Genomic DNA, 25925 nt, shown 5'->3' with positions numbered 1-25925 from the left:
GTTAACACTTGGATGTGCTAGCTGATTATTTATTTTTATGTTGTACAACAATATTTTAATGTATGTGCTTTATTTGACTTAATTTATATATATTTAAATTACTAATGGAATTATTATAGGTAAAAATTGTTTTTGTCTCGAAATTTTATGTTAAGTGTCTTGGTTGTTTACCGTAAAAATATTTTTATGGAGTATATGTGAATTTGATTATATCTAAGACTAGAATATATTGTTATTAACAGAGTATTTGACAGGTTTAATTGAAGTTGGGAATCAGAGATTCACAAATTGACATGTGATGCATATATGGCACATTGATATTTAGTATAGTGTAGATATATTTAAATTTACAATGCACGATAACATTAGAATTTGACATGAATTGCATTGTGGTACCCTACAGAATTAGCATATGAAGACTTGGCTGATTACACTTTGTATTTTGCTGAACCAGGTCCTTTAGGAGATTAGTTTTGTATAGAGATACAGATGAACTACACGCTATTACTGTATGATGGTGAAAAATGATTGATACTTTATTGTTTGGATATTAGATATAAGGCTTAATGGTTTCTAGAAAAGAATTTACGGAAACTTGTGTGCATTAAGATTTTGGAATTCAGATTGCAAGATAGAACTTTGTTTGATGTTATTTGGTTTATTTATGGATGTTGATTTAAATTTGTTGATTTATAATTACAATATTCAAACTTGAAACCTGTTTAATGTATTATATTTATATAACATTACCAGAAACAACTACAAATTAGTTTGTTATATTACATTAGGCCATATTAGAAACTATTTATCAGAATTGATAACTATATTTGAAATAAGATTGAAGACAAAAAAACTATGCTTGAATTTAGCGATGAATAATATTTACTTATTATACTGATTAGAACTTTAATTATGTGTCCACTGATTTACTACTTTATTGTTCACATATTGCATACATTTAGGATAAATTGGTTTTTTACGACTATTTGTAGATATTACAGTAGGATTAGAATTTATTTTATATTGAAATATGACACAAACTTAAGTATGAACTATTGATAAATAATACTAACTAATGTTTACTAGGAACACAAGTTCAGACTATACTTTGTAGGTTTGAAATTACTAGTCTTTTAAGAAGTAGATGGTTACTATGTTTTAAGAGCAAGGACAATTGATTTGTACAATAGTGACAGCTATTATACTGGGTTGGAGATACTCTATTTATATAACTTTAATTTATTAGTATTGCAATTAGCAGATGGAAGTACATTATTTATAAATATTGATGATAACGACTCTTTTAATGGTAAGTTTATTGTCATTTAGATTTGTTTAACTGGAATTAACTAAAGTAGCAGTCTTAACTATGACCAATATTATGATCCACTGGAGAATGTTTTGAGTTGATATTAGTGAAAATATACGGTAGAGACTTATTATATCCTTGGAATTATAGTTTTTTACTAAGAAATCCTTTGATTATGAATTATTATGATCTTGAGAGATATATTGATATGTACTGCTTTAATAATAAGCATTAATTGATTTAGAATATTAGGATTGACAGATGATTCCTGGAATATTGTTATTTATTTATTTATTTTAGATACAAAGCACCACAGCTAGTGAAAAGTATTATCCTCTTGAACTACTAAACACATTGTTAACAGATTACCACATAGTACTTTATAAAATAAATGCATTGTAATTACATGTAATGCTAACAGAAGAGTGCACTATCGACATTTAATTAATAGGTAGCCAGGCTACCACAAATAGTGACAACTATTGTTTTGTTTAAAGCCATTTAAATATAATTGACAGATGGGTATGTTTTGCTTTTATAATAAGATATATTTGGTTTACATTTATGGAGACACTTTTGTTTTCGGCATTAGTCACTTATTTTAGATATGAGGCAGCGCAACTAGCGACAGCTATTATTTTATTTGAAGTATTAAATACGTGAATGTTAGCGTGATTTGCTCTTTTGTCATAAGATGTATTTGCTTTACATTAAAGTTGGATATTTTGATTATTACAATACTGAAATCTATATATGTTAGATAGAAGCCAATACAACTAGCGACACCTATTGTGCAGTCGCCCCTTGTCGGTCTGAGAGCTCAGATGATGTGTTAATAATTGATGTGTTTGGGGATGTCAGATCCGACAAGTTGCGCCCAGGATTTGTAAATATAGAACTTAACAAAACATGAGGTACGGGATCTAACCTGGGTTGCATTTAAATGAAATCCAACACGTACAAAAGAAACAGATTGTGATGTTAAAGGGGGTGAAAAGGGGCAAGAAGGGAGTAACTTTCGGGATAGGTTAATCTACTCGCACTTACTTGCAGGTCTGATCGTTGTCCTCTCCTCGATTCCTCCAACGGGCCGACGTCCGTCCATCCCTCTGTTTGGCTGGCTGGTCGTTCAAGTAACCAAAGTTAAGAGTTGGCGAAACCCGGACTGAGTAACCAACTTCACGAAGTCCGCAACTTTAGATAAACTTAAAACTTCTTCTTAAAAAGCAATACATCGTCGTTGAATCAAAGGTGCTCTCTAAGACAGAGCAAGGCTATCAATCGTCAATTTCAAATGTAGCTAGCGGTCTACCTTCTATCTCGTCCCTCGCTCCATGTCGACTGTCTCTTCCGATAGTCTCTCAATCCATTTTGTCTGGAGTTATTTCCGGGTTCATATCCTCGGTTATTCACTCTGCTTTGCGTTTCGATGGAAAAAGTGCATGCTCGTAGATTAACCAAGGTAAGGTGATGATAGGAATGCGGACGGGGAAGCAATCTGTTATTTTATTAATTGAAAAATTACAACGTAAGAAATGAATGACAGACAGCAAAGGCAAATGAACTTAGAAAAAACAAGTCGATAGGTGATTTAATTTGAAACGAATGATGATGCTTTTGACTGAAATGTTCTTTTGAAATAAAATGTTCCATTGTTCAAAATAAGAAACTTTTTCATATGTCCAAATACACATATCTTCACATCCCCCCCCTGAAATCAAAGTCCCGAATGAAAACATTTCGGAGACAAACAAAAAAAAAAATCACTTTTTAGAATTTCTGTTTAAAAAAAAAAACTTAAGCATCTTTGTAGTTTCATTCAGTCTTCATGATAAAAACACAGCAGCAAATATAGTCTGGAAAGAATCATATGATAAGAAATGATGAGTACAGCAAAAATGTTCACACACTAACACAGTTGATAGCAGAACAGTCAATGCCAAATGACGTAAGCACAGCAACGTCGATGTTGTAAACACAGCATCACTAAGCATAAAATGTAGATCTGGAAATCACAGGTACAATGTCCTTACACATCACATAACTGGAAAGTTCATACAGTACAAGTAGATTATAGGAGTAGGGTAGACAGGTATGTAGCAGTAACATCACAAGATTTAGGGGATACAGTCAATGACTGCCCAAAACACGTAAGATATGAGAATAGGGACAATAATTGGATAAAATGATGGAATGAATAAAAATCGACGAAAAATCAGGGGGGAAAAAAAGCAAAATTAATAACTAAACCATAATTCATACGTATATATCTATATATAGTAAATAAAAACTCCAATTCCAATAAAATTGTAACTCTATAATCAAAATAATCATTACGCGGTAGAAGAAAAATTAATCTAGCTACCCATAGAAAGAACAGATAAAACAACACAAAAGAATGTTGATTTCAGGTTTTAGAAAAACGAATTGTGGAGAATTTAGTTCCACAATGACCGACGTATTGGCAGAGTTATAGCCCTCTGCACTGGCTATTAAAAACCTCAAAAGAAATCAACATGACAGACTATCACCAAACATATTCCTAAATCCCTAACTAATTATGCGCTAAAAGAAAAGAAACTTCTTTCTTCTTATATGAAAGTAAAAGTACGTATACCCACAGGAAAATGTGGAATCAAGTCAAATCTACAAATATACAAAAGTATATATCAAATAAGTACAAATCTTCGTCATGAATAAATCCCAAGTCATCTTCATGATGAAATACGCAAGTTTACTATATACACTGCAGACGATGAAAAATTGATCATTCCAAAAGATCACTAAAATCACACAAGAGGTTATAACAGTGTATATTCCTTTGAAAAGAATACATTGACTGGGTATATTCCCAATAACTAATAACAAATCGTAGGATCAAATCAAAAATCCAGGGAAAGAAAAACTTCATTCTTCTTTACATCCACATTTGGGTTATAAAATGCATCTTGAAAAATGCAAAAAACGTAAGGATTCCTTCTTCATCACTATCATAACATAGATAGTATACAAATATCAATTCATAGTTGCGTCTATCTCCCTAGTTTTCTTCTGCAAAACATAATGTATCAATAAGATGTTGATTAGATGACCAAGAAAAAGAACGTGTTCTACAAAGTTAACCAACAGTTCTAAGTGACTGAAAAAAAATGATGTCTATATGAGTACTCCTTTTTCTCCTTATCTTCGTTGTAATTGTTATTGCCGGCAAGACTTAGAAATACAAACAAACCAAAACAAATTCCATAATGACATGGCCAGTGTCAAAACAAAATTCGTCACCAACTTCACAGATGTTCCTAATCCATCAAATCTTCCTTTGAGAACCGTCTTTTTTTCCTTCTTTTTTTTCATTGCAGAGAAACAGCTTCCACTTCTTTTCCTTCTTCCAAGGGAAAATACACAGGTAAAAGACGCTGATAGAGATCCCAATTCTCCTTGTCGAAAATACACAATACAATACGGTCTACGTTATCCACATGATCCTCTAAAAATTTTCGTGTACTCAACAATGCAATTCTCACAGCAGGTTCCTTAGGGAAATGAAATGCACCAGCAGCGATGCAAGGAAAAGCCACAGTTGAAAACTGATTTTTCAACACAAAATCAAAACAATTGTTATAACAATTCTCCAAAGTCTTCTTGTTCGCATCTCTGGGACCACACGTCAATAATACATGATCAGCGGGGAGATTATAGCCTGGAGCAATCTTCACTTGTCCTGGTTTTAAAGAACGTATTTTCTCGCAATCTTTACGAAATTCTTCTCCTGCAGCTTCTTGGATACTTCTATCTGCTCCTCCTAATGGAATAAGTAATTCATTCGTGGGATTGACAACGGCGTCAGCTTTAATCATAGCGATATCTCCTCGAAAAACACTGATTTTCTTGTTGATTGCAGAATTGGCACCAAACTTCGGTTTCAAACCAGAACAATTCTTCCCTGTTTCAGCCCAAGTGGGTAAATGGTTGGCAATCACAACCTCACGAAGATTCGCAGATGGAATATCTTCTTCTTTTTCTATCATGTTCACCGCAGGATTAAAAATAATCTCATAGAGTTCTTCTTTTTCTTTCTCTCTCTTATTTCTTCCTTCCTGTTCTTCGGCACAGCAGGCATTCGCAGTAGCATCCTCGACAACGTCTTGTATATCCAAGTCAACATCATCTTCTTCTTCCTCTCCCTCGTTTTCCTTCTCCTGTCTCTCGTAGTACTTCTTCAATCTTTGTACTGCAATCGAATCAACCTTGAATCTTCCTCGTGCAGTCTTGAACTTAACAAAATAGGAATTTGGGTGGTCAATATCTTGAATTATTCCTGGACCAAAATAACGTCCACTGAAAGCTCTGGTGGATCCTTTCTTCATGGTGCTGTCCAAAATCCATACCTTGTCTCCGACTTTGAAATTGGGTTTCGAATGACGTTTGTCATAAAATTTCGTTGCCGTCTTATGTCTCTGGAACCATTTATCATGGGCTTTGTCTCGTATTTCTCCAAGTTGCTGTAAACGTTCAGCATTGTCCTGAAATTGACAAGGGGTGTCCAAAATTGCTTCGTGTAGCATTCTACATCTGAATCCATGCAAAAGTTCAAAAGGGCTGTATCCAGATGATAAGTTAACAGTTAAATTGTGGGCTAACATAATAGATGGCAGCAGTTCGACCCATTTTCCTTGATCTTTATTACACAACGCAGATTTCAGTTTCTGTTCAATGTTTCGGATAGCTATCTCAGCAGTCCCGTTTGCGTAATGAGCTTGAACATTTACAAATCGAATCTTAGCTCCAATCATTGCACACAACTCCTTGAATAGGTTACTTGTAAAACATGGACCTTTGTCTGTAACTAATTCTTTGAAAATACCGTATTTCAAAATTACATTTTCATAAAGAAAACTACTTACAGAAGACGCTGTTATATCTGCTAATGAACCACAAATACTATATCGAGTAGCTGCATCGACTACGACAATCAAATACTTGTGTCTCAAAATATTACTCGAGGAGTACACCCCTCCAATGTCTACAAAAATGCGATAGAAGGGCGGCACTTGAGGATACGTTTGCAATGTACCATAAGCAGAACCAGGTTTATTTTTGCTGGACTGGCAAATTAAACATTCTTGGCATTTCTGATAAATATATTGTTTCATATTAGGGAAATACACAGATTTCACTAAAAGATCATATGTCTTAGAAAAGCCTCCGTGACTTGAACCAATGGCAGAAGTATGAGCCGCATCAAAAACTTTGTAGCGTAATGAAACAGGTACAGCAACTAAAAATTTCATACCACTAGATGTTTTTTGTTTTCTATACAAGATTCCTTCTTTAACCGTGAAATAAAATGCCTGTCTTTCAATTTTGGGATTTTTCTTTTCCTTGTTTTCTAACCAATCAAAAATATCCTTATAAAACGGGTCCTTCATTTGTTCATCTCTGAGAGAAGGCTCGTCACTTAGCATATTGTTACACTCTGTAACAGTGGAAGAAAATACTCGAGGGTCTTCCTCATTTTGTTGCTCATCAGAAATGTCCCTGGGGGCACGAGAAAAACGTGAAAGTGCATCGGCTTCTATGTTAGATACCCCAGATATGTGTGTCACAGTAAAGTTATACTGTTCAATAAAACTAAGCCACCTAGCAAATTTGCCTACATTTTTTGTCTGCTTCAAAAACAAAAGACTCTTACAATCGGTTTTCAAAAAAAAGTGACGTCCTAGTAAAAAGTAACGAAAGGATCTAAAGGCATATATTATACTCAAAAGTTCAAGTTCATAAGGGTGTCTAGACTTCTCACTTTTACTTAAGCTACGGCTACAATAAGCAATGGGTGCTAACTCTGGGTCATCTGGAGAGGATATAGGTTGTTTGAGCACGGCAGCCAGACCGCGAGTTGATGCATCACAGAACAAGTATACAGGGTGTTTCGGATTATAATGCATCAAATATGGCGATTTTATGATAAGATCTTTAATTTTCTCAAAAGCATCTTGTTGTTTTTGTGTCCACTTAAACGGTACATCCTTTCTGAGAAGTGAATTCAAAGGTTCCGCAATTTCAGAAAAATTAGGTAAGAATCGTCTTACAAAGCTAGCTAATCCTAGAAAACTTTTCACATGTTTTTTCGTCTTCGGACGTTCATAATTACTAATGGAGTCAGTTATTTTCTTGGAAATTCGCAAGCCATCGTACGAAATATCGTGTCCCAAAACTGTTAATGAAAAATAAGCCAATTTCGTTTTTTCTGGTGCAAGTTTAAGACCACGTTCTCTAATTCGTTGAAATAACTTCTTGGTGAGGTTGATAACATCCTCAAAAGTATTCCCACCCCAGAAAAAATCATCAAGGTACCCGAAAATTTGTTCAGATTCTAATCCTTCCAATGTCATTTTCACTAATCTGTTTAAACCAGCGGAACTAGTGATAAGGCCTTGGGGAAGTGCTGTAAAACAAAAAGAACCAGCTCCTGGGATTGAAAAGGCAGTGACGTGTTGGTATTCTTCCGCGATTTTCACTTGAAAAAAACCACTGAGCAAGTCCGAGCAGCACAGGTAGCGACACTTACTAAGACGCGAAAGAATGTCTTCTATCGACGGTACAGGAAAACTGTCTGGTGCAATGTGTAAATTGATCGCTCTACAATCCAAACAAAATCTATAAGATCCAGACTTCTTTTTCACGAGAAGAATAGGCGAGTTATAACTCGAGATGCACCTCCTAATAACCTTTTGTTTAAGCAAAGTATCAATCTGTTTTTTAACTTCTTCTCTTAAATGGAAGGGGATAGGAAACTGATTGGTGTGAACTGGGACGTTATCTAGCATTTTAATTTCATGTACGTAGCCCTTGGCCACTCCAAAATCATCCTCTGACCAAGAAAAACAATCCTTATACTCCTCTATAACAGAATAAAACATTTGCTTCTGATCGTCCGAAAGTTGAGGGTTAATGTCCACACGCTTGACATCAAAACCAGCAGGAAAGTTATTGTTGTCTTGTTTACTGGCTAAACCATTATTTTGAAGACTATCTGTATCATTTGGGTAATGTGCACCCGGCCTAATGTCAATGGCTTCACCTAAATGAAGATTTTTCTCTAAACACAACTTTTTGTTGGTTGGGTTGACTACTCTAATGACAGGATTAACAGGATCCACTCTAGATTCATTAACAAAAATTTCGGCTTTAGAACAGATGTTTTCATTGGGTTGCAAAACATTTTTAATTCCCACTAAATCATTAATTTTACGAACAGGTACTGAAACACTGGAATTTGGTGGCAAAGTAACAGATTTCGCCGTTATGAAATACGCTTGCATAAGGTTCGCTGTTTGTTCAGAAACTGTGCCTATAGCATGACTTTCAGGTAAAGCGTGATCAGTAGGCTTCCCAAACCTAACTATGTGAACTACGTGAATATCCTGGTTAATAGTGACATGTTGAGGAAGTAACCAATCATTTCCCAACAAAACAGAAGAAGCAAATTTGTCAACAACTCTAAAAGTATGCGTAAATGAATAGCCGTCAATTTTGAACTTCAGTACAGCTAACGTGTTAGTTTCAAGTCCTTTACCCGAGATGCCACGGATAATAGTACGTCTTTTAACAAGTCTAGTGTTCGGAGGAAGGAGCTCTCTAGTGCAAATTGAAATTTGACTCCCAGAGTCCAATAACGCTTTATACTCTTTATTTCCAATAGTAATTTTGATGCAAGGCAGAATCCTATCCCTAACAATAGGCGTAGTAATCGTGTGGGTCTTAAAAACAGGTCTTTCACTATTCCCTGAACTATTTCCACTATGTAAAACATTACAATTATTACTTCTCCTGACTTGCACCATGTTGCACTCTAATGCTTTGGCCGGACAGTGTATTTTGTTATTCGCGGGAGACGTACTATGATTCTGTTTGCACTTGTTCTGTTCGTTCTTAACCATAACAGAGGTATTCGTCGCAGAGCCCATTCTATCATGCATATTATTATTCTTGGCACTTTTACATTCAGAGGAACAAAAAGAAAAAAAAGAGTTACATTTCTGTTGATGAGACGGAATAGAATCTACAGACTGTTGATCACTGCATTCTTTCTCAGCGGATAAGATATCATAATGCAAACGTGCAAGCATTTCTTTTTTTTCCCGTTGTTCTTCGAGAGGAAATGAAACATGAGAATTATCAAGCAATGAAACATCAGCTATCTTAGCGATAAATTCCGGTGTACTAAACTGCAAGACTTGTTCTTTCGAATTAGATTTAATGAGCGTCTTGTAATTTACTATTAACTCAGCTGACTGTTCTTGTAATAAAAACTCACATAACGCATCAACAGATGGAAACAATTTGTTGCATGTAAGCTTAAAATACTGAGGCAATAACCCTTCAATAAGGAAATTAATTTGTTGTTGAATAGGCATGGCTTTATCAAAACTAAGTATGAGGTCTAGCTTCTCATAAATATATGTCATAATAGGTTCCCCTTCTTTTTGATCTCTGGAACGAATAGTATGTTCCGTCACCTTCTTAACTACAAAACCACCAAATAATGTGATCATTCGTCTCTTTATGTCTACATACGACAAGTTCACAAATTCGTCTGTCCTAGTTAAAGCTAGAAACCACGCTAAGGCTCCGTCCCTTAATAGATATGGAAGCAAATGACGCTTCTTTACTGCATTGAACTCATAAATGACGCAGTAAGATTCGAAATACTCAAAAAAACGAATGACGTCTTCCCCATACTTGCCGTGAAAAAATGTGGGGCGCACAATAGAATCTAGAGACGTAAGTAGAGTTTGTGCCATAATGCTAGTATTCACCATTTTCTCTAAATATCTCTAAATAATATAACTAAAAGCACACAAAACAAAATAACACAACAAATTGAGAGGGTGGAGGGAGGGTGGCAAAACAAATAGAATTTCATCAAATTCTAACGGTGGGCGGCAAACAAACTAATGCAAAATAAATCGAGGGTCGCAGATATGTGTGCATCCACACAAGTTAAAACCACATCTCCGCCATGTGCAGTCGCCCCTTGTCGGTCTGAGAGCTCAGATGATGTGTTAATAATTGATGTGTTTGGGGATGTCAGATCCGACAAGTTGCGCCCAGGATTTGTAAATATAGAACTTAACAAAACATGAGGTACGGGATCTAACCTGGGTTGCATTTAAATGAAATCCAACACGTACAAAAGAAACAGATTGTGATGTTAAAGGGGGTGAAAAGGGGCAAGAAGGGAGTAACTTTCGGGATAGGTTAATCTACTCGCACTTACTTGCAGGTCTGATCGTTGTCCTCTCCTCGATTCCTCCAACGGGCCGACGTCCGTCCATCCCTCTGTTTGGCTGGCTGGTCGTTCAAGTAACCAAAGTTAAGAGTTGGCGAAACCCGGACTGAGTAACCAACTTCACGAAGTCCGCAACTTTAGATAAACTTAAAACTTCTTCTTAAAAAGCAATACATCGTCGTTGAATCAAAGGTGCTCTCTAAGACAGAGCAAGGCTATCAATCGTCAATTTCAAATGTAGCTAGCGGTCTACCTTCTATCTCGTCCCTCGCTCCATGTCGACTGTCTCTTCCGATAGTCTCTCAATCCATTTTGTCTGGAGTTATTTCCGGGTTCATATCCTCGGTTATTCACTCTGCTTTGCGTTTCGATGGAAAAAGTGCATGCTCGTAGATTAACCAAGGTAAGGTGATGATAGGAATGCGGACGGGGAAGCAATCTGTTATTTTATTAATTGAAAAATTACAACGTAAGAAATGAATGACAGACAGCAAAGGCAAATGAACTTAGAAAAAACAAGTCGATAGGTGATTTAATTTGAAACGAATGATGATGCTTTTGACTGAAATGTTCTTTTGAAATAAAATGTTCCATTGTTCAAAATAAGAAACTTTTTCATATGTCCAAATACACATATCTTCACACTATTAACTTATTTGAATTATTAGAATGTGTGAATGTCAGTTTGATTTGTTTCCCTTTTATTATAAGATATAACAGGTTTACATTTAAGGATTGCTATTTGATTAGTATAATACCAAGATTACTCATGTTAGATAGGAGGTAGCACAACTAGCGACATCTGTTGACTTCTCTGAATTATTAATTGCATGAATGTTAGATTGAATTGTTTTACTTCAAATATTTATTTATTAAACCATAAATATTTTTAAATGCCTGTACAGTAACAAGGTATATTGACGTTAAATACGACTCACTATACGTCATTACCATGTACTACATTGTATTTAAATTATTAGATTTTGAATGACAGACTAGGACGTTTTGCTGTTATACTAAAAGACTAATTATTTTGAATATTTATTCATTCAATCAATAAATACTAATGGATAGGCATTATATTTTCTTTTACATAACTTTATATTTCATTTATTTTGCTGCTTATATTAACTTGTTATTGTAGACATTTTCTTTTGTTAAAGAAATTTGATAACATAAATATAATTGTATAAACACAGGTAAATTGAAATTATATATTTATAGCCTACATATTGAATAAATACTGGTTTGATTTACGAGTTGATGATGAAAGTTGAACAAACACACTGTGAGTTTTATATTTGTATATCAGTAAGCATAACATTAAGGATAACTTTCTATGAATATAGACTAATTCTTGTACTGAAGAACACTGTATCCTTATTGAACAGAAATTTTTCAAATACATGAAGTTTAAAGAATCATAAGGAATATTTACAAGTAATTGGTAAAAAACTAAAACGATGAGACCTGACTTTATGATGTGGAGACATATCAGGAGAATATGATGGATAAGAAAATAGCAATTTTTACTTATGAAGACTATGTATTTTGGTTTAATAGTGACATTAAGTATTTTTTTTATTTCAGATTGTTTACAGACACAAACTATATACTATTTTCACTACTGCTTAATTACATGATAATTTAATTGTATTATAGATTATAACATTTTCAGTATTAAGTGCTTTGAAGGTTTGAAATCCTCCCAGAACAATGTTTGTGAATAGATGAATATTATGTCCATTTATAAATGTTTTAATAAACGTATTAATCAGGGGATCAACACATTGTAGGATTTGTTCATAATTTCAGCACATACAAAGAATAATTTAGTTATCAGTAACTATAAGCGCTTGTTTATTTTAGGTGACAGTTTTGAGACTATATTGACTTTAGCAATTGCATATTATTGTTTTCATTATAGTGATTCCTTTATTTTTTGCAAGATATGTTTTATGTTACGTTTGTTGATCCTATCTTTTCAGTATAGTGACAAATGTTTCAGCTGTATTATGATATTTGAATGAAAATGATAGCAACCAATTTGTTTTATTATTAGAGGTTCATTTTGCGGAAGAGTATGATGGATATGAGGCTGTAATGAAGGAGAAGATGGATTGATTGTGTCGGCTGGATGTCTATATGATTATGTGGGACTTGTGGTGTGAAGATGTTTTGAAGGAAATCAGCAAAAGCATCAGCTTTGGAGGAATCTGTCTATATCGGTAAGACATTATTTAAAATGAAATCTTTAAGTTTTACGTTACACGGTTATGCCGGTTAGGCTAAAGGAGACAGTGATGATGAGTAATGAATGAAATGGTGGAATGAAGAAAGTGGGAGGAAACGGGGGAACCCCGAGAAAACCCACACACACGGTGTTTGTGCACCACAAAGTTCACTTGGCGGGGAAGACATCATTTAATAGTGGATAGGGTGTTTTACTATGTTTCCGCAAAGAGCATTGAAATGTTTCCACTATTTGTTAGGATGAGTGACGTCAGAGAGTATTACAGATTTTAACCCGACACGGTAACTTGTAACCACAGATGTAATTTTTTAACCATCCTCTGAAGTTGTCGGTGATGAAGAGTGATTCTGGATTTTTTGCACATTGATAGTCACGATAAAACTGTCGAGAGCGAGTGATAAATGTGAGATATTTTGGTGGCAATGTTGGTTGATAAGGCGTTGATGTACTTATTGGTATGTAAAGTGAATTAGCTTCTTGGATTGAAGGTGTGATGGTATGAATGTTATGATACAGTTTGTCCTTTGATGTACGAGGTTGCAATGGCTCTACTGCTGTCGATAGATATGTTTTGTATTGTTCACAGTTGAATTTGTCAAAACGGATGCTAGTTTTTCGAAATTCTGTAGATTGAGTCGTATGATGAGTACTAAGTTGTAATTTGATTGGAAGAGGTTCACTTCCTAATGGATCGAGAACATCAATTTGGATTTGTGAAACGTGATTAGCAGAAGTAATGACAATAGCTGGTATACTTTGTGATACAAGCCTAGTGGGTTTGGAAGATTATGAATGATACCAGGTATGTAAGTTTTGACAAAGATTTGAAAGGTAGATTTGTCTATTTCTGATTTGCTGTGCATGTTGAATTTAACCATAATTATAAATTTCTTATAATTATCGGAAATGTGTTGCACGATTACAGTAGGTAGTGGTTTTACAGGTCTGATATAAACTGTAGCAACGATCATAGTTATATTACGGAAGTATAAAGTAATGATGAGATATTCAGGAAGATTTGGCAGCCTACAAAAGTATCGGCATGATGGAATACGTGGAGAAAATTCCACAACTGTTTATTTATTTGTGCGTCTCCTAGGAAGGTGTTAGCTTGTAGAATTAATGTATATCCAGAAAAATGACAAATGATGGAGGGAGTGAGAAAGGTTTTGGTAAGGATAAACATTACAGCTTTTTTCTTTCACTAACAGCGCTTTGAATAAAGCTTTATTTGATGAACGGATCCAATATAGAGAAATATAAAGACTATATACATGATCAGTAGGTTAGACAGTAGTTTCCAGAGGTACTGTATGAAAATATATATTTTGACCAGAATAAGTAGTATGAAATGTAACATGGAATATTTCTTTTGCTGCGTGGGTGATTTGTTTTAAGACATGTGAACGATGAATTGATTGAATATTTTGAAGAGTAAGCGTTAGAAAGGCAACAATATTGCGTACTGTTATAGAAGAGCCCAGTGATTGTAGAACGTTTGCAGAATAGTTGTGTATACGTAGTGGCACCACTTATTCAGGGTGAACTTTGGTATGGACGGATTTGCCTTTACACTTGTAACTATATGTCGGGTATTGTTCATGGCAAGTGTAACAATTTCGGGGTTGTAGATTGGGATATGAATGACTGGAGTGATCACTAGATCAATAGCTGCAGACAGAAGTAATTGGCAATATTGTGGTAGAGTGTTGATTATATGGATAGCATTTTTCGCATTGAAGTGTTAGGGGTGTTGGTGACCGTGAAAAATTAACTCTGTTTTTGTTATAAATGTATGCCTCATTAGTTAGAAGAGAATCATTAGTGGTTTGAGAAGGTGTTAGTACTTGAGCAATGTACGTGTGACATGTAACATTTCTAATTCGTATAGCCTTTAGGAGTGTGTGTCCTTCGTAGGTAAGTTCCCCCTGAATTTCTTTATCGGTATAAGGATCAACACCACGATTCATCACGGAAAGGAGAGGAGGACGGCGAGGTGGTGGTATTTGCTTGCCTTGAGATGCATTGTGGTTAGCAAATTTAACATTTTTGTCGAAGGTATCTATATGTACTTTGTTTTTATAGCGCTGATCATGTTTGCCATTTCTGTTTTGAAAATAAAGCCGTTCCTAGTTTGACTATTTCTTTGAGTGACGCACGAGAAAGGTACTTGTACAGTTGTAGAGCATCTTCTTTCTCAGTCGAGAAACGTGAATCGAAACGGGTCAACAGAAACGAGTACATTGACTGAGATAAAGTTTGACGTAAAGTTGGAGTCGCAGTAGAATTTGTTTCCATGTTCATACTGTTGTTTACTATATTTGGTGTAGCGTGTGCTTTCTTTGCAGCTGGTGAGAATTGCAAGCGGTTAGAATAAGTTTGCATGATTGAAGAGCGGGAAGCCACAGACATAACAGAGCTTCTGGTACGACCAGATATGGTTTGTGACTGCACTTGCATTTCTTCCACTTTAGTGGAGCAGCCAGGAAGTTTACGCTAATTATTGCTACCTAGTAAGGTTACGATTGATACTTTGATACATTTTGACAGTTTATACTTGGGAGTTGGCATCAAGAAAGATATGGTAGAGAATTTTTATTATCGATAGATGCATCATATTATAATTAAAAATAAATGAAATATGGAGAGTTTAATTGACACGTTAATGTGTTTTAGGTTCCGATAAGAACTATTTGATTTATAATGTCACAGAACAATATTTGATTAGTATATTATTGTTATTCATATGCAATAGATACAGCATATCGTATCTAGTATCAATAGTTATATTATTTGAAATATGACAAGCACACATGATAGTTGCTAATTTAACTTCTAAAATAAGGCATGGTTTATGAATTCTTGTGGATTAATGAAAAAATGAAATGAAATCTTTGAGTTTTACGTCCCATGGTTATGCCGGTTAGGATAAAGGAGACAATGATGATGAGTAATGAATGAAAAAGGTGGAATGAAGAATGTGGGAGGAAACGGGAGAACCCCGAGAAAACCCACACACACGGTGATTGTCCACAACAAAGTTCTTGTGGATTTGATTATTACAGAACCGTTATGTATCAACATTAAATATGAACCATCATACCAATTGACAAATATTATAATATTCGAAATTTTTGTCTGCATGATTGTCAGACTGAAATGTCTAGTTTCACAAAAGTTACGTACATTACAATATTAAATCAAGAGTAATCAATATTATACTCTTTGATTACTCTTCAAACTTCAAAATTAAATGTTGATCTTTGAAAAAAAAATGTAGAATCACTATAAAAACTGGAAACAGTATTCAAAATTCAAGTATTTTGCAATGCAAGACTTGCATTTTGAATACTGTTTCCAGTTTTTATTTTGATTCTACATTTTCTTTCAAAGATCAACATTTAATTTTGAAGTTTGAAGAGTAATCAAAGAGTATAATATTGATTACTCTTGATTTAATATTGTAATGTACGTAACTTTTGTGAAACTAGACATTTCAGTCTGACAATCATGCAGACAAAAATTTCGAATATTATAATATTTGTCAATTGGTATGATGGTTCATATTTAATGTTGATACATAACGGTTCTGTAATAATCAAATCCACAAGAACTTTGTTGTGGACAATCACCGTGTGTGTGGGTTTTCTCGGGGTTCTCCCGTTTCCTCCCACATTCTTCATTCCACCTTTTTCATTCATTACTCATCATCATTGTCTCCTTTATCCTAACCGGCATAACCATGGGACGTAAAACTCAAAGATTTCATTTCATTTTTTCATTAATCCACAAGAATTCATAAACCATGCCTTATTTTAGAAGTTAAATTAGCAACTATCATGTGTGCTTGTCATATTTCAAATAATATAACTATTGATACTAGATACGATATGCTGTATCTATTGCATATGAATAACAATAATATACTAATCAAATATTGTTCTGTGACATTATAAATCAAATAGTTCTTATCGGAACCTAAAACACATTAACGTGTCAATTAAACTCTCCATATTTCATTTATTTTTAATTATAATATGATGCATCTATCGATAATAAAAATTCTCTACCATATCTTTCTTGATGCCAACTCCCAAGTATAAACTGTCAAAATGTATCAAAGTATCAATCGTAACCTTACTAGGTAGCAATAATTAGCGTAAACTTCCTGGCTGCTCCACTAAAGTGGAAGAAATGCAAGTGCAGTCACAAACCATATCTGGTCGTACCAGAAGCTCTGTTATGTCTGTGGCTTCCCGCTCTTCAATCATGCAAACTTATTCTAACCGCTTGCAATTCTCACCAGCTGCAAAGAAAGCACACGCTACACCAAATATAGTAAACAACAGTATGAACATGGAAACAAATTCTACTGCGACTCCAACTTTACGTCAAACTTTATCTCAGTCAATGTACTCGTTTCTGTTGACCCGTTTCGATTCACGTTTCTCGACTGAGAAAGAAGATGCTCTACAACTGTACAAGTACCTTTCTCGTGCGTCACTCAAAGAAATAGTCAAACTAGGAACGGCTTTATTTTCAAAACAGAAATGGCAAACATGATCAGCGCTATAAAAACAAAGTACATATAGATACCTTCGACAAAAATGTTAAATTTGCTAACCACAATGCATCTCAAGGCAAGCAAATACCACCACCTCGCCGTCCTCCTCTCCTTTCCGTGATGAATCGTGGTGTTGATCCTTATACCGATAAAGAAATTCAGGGGGAACTTACCTACGAAGGACACACACTCCTAAAGGCTATACGAATTAGAAATGTTACATGTCACACGTACATTGCTCAAGTACTAACACCTTCTCAAACCACTAATGATTCTCTTCTAACTAATGAGGCATACATTTATAACAAAAACAGAGTTAATTTTTCACGGTCACCAACACCCCTAACACTTCAATGCGAAAAATGCTATCCATATAATCAACACTCTACCACAATATTGCCAATTACTTCTGTCTGCAGCTATTGATCTAGTGATCACTCCAGTCATTCATATCCCAATCTACAACCCCGAAATTGTTACACTTGCCATGAACAATACCCGACATATAGTTACAAGTGTAAAGGCAAATCCGTCCATACCAAAGTTCACCCTGAATAAGTGGTGCCACTACGTATACACAACTATTCTGCAAACGTTCTACAATCACTGGGCTCTTCTATAACAGTACGCAATATTGTTGCCTTTCTAACGCTTACTCTTCAAAATATTCAATCAATTCATCGTTCACATGTCTTAAAACAAATCACCCACGCAGCAAAAGAAATATTCCATGTTACATTTCATACTACTTATTCTGGTCAAAATATATATTTTCATACAGTACCTCTGGAAACTACTGTCTAACCTACTGATCATGTATATAGTCTTTATATTTCTCTATATTGGATCCGTTCATCAAATAAAGCTTTATTCAAAGCGCTGTTAGTGAAAGAAAAAAGCTGTAATGTTTATCCTTACCAAAACCTTTCTCACTCCCTCCATCATTTGTCATTTTTCTGGATATACATTAATTCTACAAGCTAACACCTTCCTAGGAGACGCACAAATAAATAAACAGTTGTGGAATTTTCTCCACGTATTCCATCATGCCGATACTTTTGTAGGCTGCCAAATCTTCCTGAATATCTCATCATTACTTTATACTTCCGTAATATAACTATGATCGTTGCTACAGTTTATATCAGACCTGTAAAACCACTACCTACTGTAATCGTGCAACACATTTCCGATAATTATAAGAAATTTATAATTATGGTTAAATTCAACATGCACAGCAAATCAGAAATAGACAAATCTACCTTTCAAATCTTTGTCAAAACTTACATACCTGGTATCATTCATAATCTTCCAAACCCACTAGGCTTGTATCACAAAGTATACCAGCTATTGTCATTACTTCTGCTAATCACGTTTCACAAATCCAAATTGATGTTCTCGATCCATTAGGAAGTGAACCTCTTCCAATCAAATTACAACTTAGTACTCATCATACGACTCAATCTACAGAATTTCGAAAAACTAGCATCCGTTTTGACAAATTCAACTGTGAACAATACAAAACATATCTATCGACAGCAGTAGAGCCATTGCAACCTCGTACATCAAAGGACAAACTGTATCATAACATTCATACCATCACACCTTCAATCCAAGAAGCTAATTCACTTTACATACCAATAAGTACATCAACGCCTTATCAACCAACATTGCCACCAAAATATCTCACATTTATCACTCGCTCTCGACAGTTTTATCGTGACTATCAATGTGCAAAAAATCCAGAATCACTCTTCATCACCGACAACTTCAGAGGATGGTTAAAAAATTACATCTGTGGTTACAAGTTACCGTGTCGGGTTAAAATCTGTAATACTCTCTGACGTCACTCATCCTAACAAATAGTGGAAACATTTCAATGCTCTTTGCGGAAACATAGTAAAACACCCTATCCACTATTAAATGATGTCTTCCCCGCCAAGTGAACTTTGTGGTGCACAAACACCGTGTGTGTGGGTTTTCTCGGGGTTCCCCCGTTTCCTCCCACTTTCTTCATTCCACCATTTCATTCATTACTCATCATCACTGTCTCCTTTAGCCTAACCGGCATAACCGTGTAACGTAAAACTTAAAGATTTCATTTTAAATAATGTCTTACCGATATAGACAGATTCCTCCAAAGCTGATGCTTTTGCTGATTTCCTTCAAAACATCTTCACACCACAAGTCCCACATAATCATATAGACATCCAGCCGACACAATCAATCCATCTTCTCCTTCATTACAGCCTCATATCCATCATACTCTTCCGCAAAATGAACCTCTAATAATAAAACAAATTGGTTGCTATCATTTTCATTCAAATATCATAATACAGCTGAAACATTTGTCACTATACTGAAAAGATAGGATCAACAAACGTAACATAAAACATATCTTGCAAAAAATAAAGGAATCACTATAATGAAAACAATAATATGCAATTGCTAAAGTCAATATAGTCTCAAAACTGTCACCTAAAATAAACAAGCGCTTATAGTTACTGATAACTAAATTATTCTTTGTATGTGCTGAAATTATGAACAAATCCTACAATGTGTTGATCCCCTGATTAATACGTTTATTAAAACATTTATAAATGGACATAATATTCATCTATTCACAAACATTGTTCTGGGAGGATTTCAAACCTTCAAAGCACTTAATACTGAAAATGTTATAATCTATAATACAATTAAATTATCATGTAATTAAGCAGTAGTGAAAATAGTATATAGTTTGTGTCTGTAAACAATCTGAAATAAAAAAAATACTTAATGTCACTATTAAACCAAAATACATAGTCTTCATAAGTAAAAATTGCTATTTTCTTATCCATCATATTCTCCTGATATGTCTCCACATCATAAAGTCAGGTCTCATCGTTTTAGTTTTTTACCAATTACTTGTAAATATTCCTTATGATTCTTTAAACTTCATGTATTTGAAAAATTTCTGTTCAATAAGGATACAGTGTTCTTCAGTACAAGAATTAGTCTATATTCATAGAAAGTTATCCTTAATGTTATGCTTACTGATATACAAATATAAAACTCACAGTGTGTTTGTTCAACTTTCATCATCAACTCGTAAATCAAACCAGTATTTATTCAATATGTAGGCTATAAATATATAATTTCAATTTACCTGTGTTTATACAATTATATTTATGTTATCAAATTTCTTTAACAAAAGAAAATGTCTACAATAACAAGTTAATATAAGCAGCAAAATAAATGAAATATAAAGTTATGTAAAAGAAAATATAATGCCTATCCATTAGTATTTATTGATTGAATGAATAAATATTCAAAATAATTAGTCTTTTAGTATAACAGCAAAACGTCCTAGTCTGTCATTCAAAATCTAATAATTTAAATACAATGTAGTACATGGTAATGACGTATAGTGAGTCGTATTTAACGTCAATATACCTTGTTACTGTACAGGCATTTAAAAATATTTATGGTTTAATAAATAAATATTTGAAGTAAAACAATTCAATCTAACATTCATGCAATTAATAATTCAGAGAAGTCAACAGATGTCGCTAGTTGTGCTACCTCCTATCTAACATGAGTAATCTTGGTATTATACTAATCAAATAGCAATCCTTAAATGTAAACCTGTTATATCTTATAATAAAAGGGAAACAAATCAAACTGACATTCACACATTCTAATAATTCAAATAAGTTAATAGGTGTCGCTAGTTGTATTGGCTTCTATCTAACATATATAGATTTCAGTATTGTAATAATCAAAATATCCAACTTTAATGTAAAGCAAATACATCTTATGACAAAAGAGCAAATCACGCTAACATTCACGTATTTAATACTTCAAATAAAATAATAGCTGTCGCTAGTTGCGCTGCCTCATATCTAAAATAAGTGACTAATGCCGAAAACAAAAGTGTCTCCATAAATGTAAACCAAATATATCTTATTATAAAAGCAAAACATACCCATCTGTCAATTATATTTAAATGGCTTTAAACAAAACAATAGTTGTCACTATTTGTGGTAGCCTGGCTACCTATTAATTAAATGTCGATAGTGCACTCTTCTGTTAGCATTACATGTAATTACAATGCATTTATTTTATAAAGTACTATGTGGTAATCTGTTAACAATGTGTTTAGTAGTTCAAGAGGATAATACTTTTCACTAGCTGTGGTGCTTTGTATCTAAAATAAATAAATAAATAACAATATTCCAGGAATCATCTGTCAATCCTAATATTCTAAATCAATTAATGCTTATTATTAAAGCAGTACATATCAATATATCTCTCAAGATCATAATAATTCATAATCAAAGGATTTCTTAGTAAAAAACTATAATTCCAAGGATATAATAAGTCTCTACCGTATATTTTCACTAATATCAACTCAAAACATTCTCCAGTGGATCATAATATTGGTCATAGTTAAGACTGCTACTTTAGTTAATTCCAGTTAAACAAATCTAAATGACAATAAACTTACCATTAAAAGAGTCGTTATCATCAATATTTATAAATAATGTACTTCCATCTGCTAATTGCAATACTAATAAATTAAAGTTATATAAATAGAGTATCTCCAACCCAGTATAATAGCTGTCACTATTGTACAAATCAATTGTCCTTGCTCTTAAAACATAGTAACCATCTACTTCTTAAAAGACTAGTAATTTCAAACCTACAAAGTATAGTCTGAACTTGTGTTCCTAGTAAACATTAGTTAGTATTATTTATCAATAGTTCATACTTAAGTTTGTGTCATATTTCAATATAAAATAAATTCTAATCCTACTGTAATATCTACAAATAGTCGTAAAAAACCAATTTATCCTAAATGTATGCAATATGTGAACAATAAAGTAGTAAATCAGTGGACACATAATTAAAGTTCTAATCAGTATAATAAGTAAATATTATTCATCGCTAAATTCAAGCATAGTTTTTTTGTCTTCAATCTTATTTCAAATATAGTTATCAATTCTGATAAATAGTTTCTAATATGGCCTAATGTAATATAACAAACTAATTTGTAGTTGTTTCTGGTAATGTTATATAAATATAATACATTAAACAGGTTTCAAGTTTGAATATTGTAATTATAAATCAACAAATTTAAATCAACATCCATAAATAAACCAAATAACATCAAACAAAGTTCTATCTTGCAATCTGAATTCCAAAATCTTAATGCACACAAGTTTCCGTAAATTCTTTTCTAGAAACCATTAAGCCTTATATCTAATATCCAAACAATAAAGTATCAATCATTTTTCACCATCATACAGTAATAGCGTGTAGTTCATCTGTATCTCTATACAAAACTAATCTCCTAAAGGACCTGGTTCAGCAAAATACAAAGTGTAATCAGCCAAGTCTTCATATGCTAATTCTGTAGGGTACCACAATGCAATTCATGTCAAATTCTAATGTTATCGTGCATTGTAAATTTAAATATATCTACACTATACTAAATATCAATGTGCCATATATGCATCACATGTCAATTTGTGAATCTCTGATTCCCAACTTCAATTAAACCTGTCAAATACTCTGTTAATAACAATATATTCTAGTCTTAGATATAATCAAATTCACATATACTCCATAAAAATATTTTTACGGTAAACAACCAAGACACTTAACATAAAATTTCGAGACAAAAACAATTTTTACCTATAATAATTCCATTAGTAATTTAAATATATATAAATTAAGTCAAATAAAGCACATACATTAAAATATTGTTGTACAACATAAAAATAAATAATCAGCTAGCACATCCAAGTGTTAACCAAAAGGCTTGTGAATCAAGCCCAGTTGTGAGTACAAGATTAAATATTCGTAGTATATTTACTTCAAAGTATAATAATAATACACTCCTCGGCAAGCTTAAGCTAAAGAACTCCCTATAAAAGGCATCAACTATAATCTTCGCCTAAATCAATAGTCTCGGTACTGTATCCATTGTAAGTCTTAAGTCCACATAATATATAAATAGTTCTGCAACACTATCTATCATATAAATTGAATAACTTTTACCCCTACAATTATCAACAATTTCCCATTAAATTCGCTTCCAACAATGGAATACCCTCTATTCTTACTTATAGTGAACACACTTCGTAGTTAGTATCGTCAATACTCTTGGTTCAATTCTGGACCATGTATGTTTGTAATGGACAAACATCGTACATATGGAATTTTCTCGGGGTTCTCCCGTTTCCTCCTACATTCTCATTCCACCGTTTCATTCATCTTAAAAAAGGGAAAGTCACCACAAAGTGTTCTAATACAAGTTACCTTAACACGCATAATCGTAAAACGATAAACTTATAATTATTTAGTGTACAATTGTAACCTCTGGAGCGTAAAATTTTTAGATCAATTCCACATAAGACTATCAAAAATCAGATATTTCTGTAATCATGTCTTCATTCAGTAAACAAATATTCATTTCACCTACAAAAACAACAACCATCATGCAATAAACGTATATACCATTCAAACGCTGTAACAAACTTTCTAAGTAAACTCAACTATAAAGTTTCCCGTTATAAAAAAAATCTAATTTCAAAGCATAATTCAAATAAATTCAATGTAAATCAAATCCTTAATGTTAATTTCATGCATGCAAAACAGTCTAAAACCATTGTAGGTTCTAGTAAAATTAGTGCCATACGTAATAAATATAGTTTAATTAGTAAAATTCATGCTTGACTTGACAATCCCTAATCTCACCATTATTTTCAATACAAGCTGTATTAAATTAGTAATAAAATTATTAAATTCGTGTCTTATATCTTAAATGTCTATGCATTAATATTGTAAATAAAAATGCAGCATCCTAAATAAAAATAAGTATCTAATAAAACAAAAAAATGGGTATCCTTAAAATCCACCCTCCAAATATCTAAAATACAATTTCAGTTTCAACCTATATATGGAATGACTATTCTTATGCACATATAATATGAAATCTAAACAGCGCAAAATTATGTTGGCAAACAAGACTTCTACGCATTTTTCAAATTAATTGTTCGTTGCTACCGATTACATAACTATTAGGATACACACACTAAACATTAAAATCTAAATATCACAATCCTAAAGTAAACTAAAATCATATGGTCTCCGCAATTAGTAACAAAATAATAATTGCATATCAAATAATTGTAACGTGCAATTTCACAATTAAATAATAGGAGCGTGCAATAAAAACAATCGCATCTACATGTTATGTACTGTTATTTCTATATCCAATTTCATATACTAAAAACGCAATCATGTGCTTATAATAAGTTCCTGCAACATACAAAACTAACTCTCTTCCAGGCAAATATATCCTGACATAACAAAGTAGTAATTCAAAGAGCCCAAGTTCCAATTCTGCTTACTTACAATAATAATTATTTTCATAATTCTAATTCTAATAATAATAATAATAATAATAATAATAATAATAATAATAATAATAATAAACTCCAATTCAAGCTGTATTAACAATAACAAAAAAAGTTGTCTATAAAGAACATGGTTCTAACTTGCAAGGTGCAACAAATATCCTACAATCAAATGCTGTACCTGCAATCAGTGTCAAATAAGCCATGTTTCCGGAAAAAGGCAACATAAAAGTACCAACATACAACGTTAGCTTGTAAACATAGTTAGTTTCGGATAGTGTACGTGAAGCGCCATAACAATATCCATATTTTTATAATATATAGTTTCTCGTACTTTTTAAAAAATATTCTTCAATATATAAGTGCACAATAATTATGTTTTTCATTAAATTACAATATCAAATTTATATATTCACCCAATTAATTATTATTTTATTAAATTCAAAAATAGCCTGAATCAAATAGTCAACCGAGGTTATAAATATACCTAAAACCGAAAATACAACGGCGGTATCGCAATATTTGTTTGCTTTCAGTTCGCGCAACAAGTTCTTCTACGTCATAAAGAAAATTGTCAACACCATTGAACCACCAACCGCAACTAGGAAATAGGCAGCAGCGGAGGTGTTATCAAAGGTAAGTGAACTTTGTCTTCTTACTTAAGTTAAAGTATTAAATAAACATACATAGTGTGTCGTTATCTATAAAGGAAAATACCATTAGCGTCCATGGCTGCCGGGCGGCAAATATACAAAGCGGGCGGGTGGGAAACTCGCGACGGTAATGGCGCCAGCGCAAAGGTCACACATACGTGATAAATTAAATAAAAAACAATCAGTGCTTCTAAGCACTGTTAAAAAATAAATAAAACTTCCTATTGCTTAATAAAAAAAAAGCTTTAAAATGCGTATAAACATAAACCAGTGTTAAAAAATAAACAGGACTTTCTGTTGACTGATAAAAAATAAACAAGTCTGGTAAAAATAAACAGGGTCTTCTGAGGACTAATAAAAAATAAACAGGACTGATAAAAAATGAACAGGGCTTTCTGTGGGCTAATAAAAAATAAATAGGTGTTTCTGTGGACTGATAAAAAACGAATA

The 25925-nt window shown here is 33.2% G+C and overlaps 2 protein-coding genes across 4 annotated transcripts in view; one reads left to right on the top strand and one right to left on the bottom strand.

The window, feature by feature from the left end:
* LOC145666934 (retinol dehydrogenase 11-like) overlaps positions 1–25925 on the bottom strand; it is a 149087-nt gene that overhangs the window by 61044 nt on the left and 62118 nt on the right. The gene's annotated exons all lie outside the window — the stretch shown is intronic.
* LOC145666933 (retinol dehydrogenase 12-like) overlaps positions 25339–25925 on the top strand; it is a 325956-nt gene continuing 325369 nt past the window's right edge. Inside the window, exon 1 of the mRNA XM_081734538.1 lies at positions 25339–25458. The gene's annotated coding sequence lies outside the window, so the exon portion shown is untranslated. The remainder of the gene's footprint in view (positions 25459–25925) is intronic.

The sequence above is a fragment of the Thermobia domestica genome, chromosome 12, assembly GCF_964235325.1.
Source record: "Thermobia domestica chromosome 12, izTheDome1.hap1.1, whole genome shotgun sequence".
Classification (NCBI taxonomy): Eukaryota; Metazoa; Arthropoda; class Insecta; order Zygentoma; family Lepismatidae; genus Thermobia; species Thermobia domestica.
Note: the sequence above shows the minus strand (reverse complement) of the source record. Positions and strands in the feature narration are given on the sequence as shown.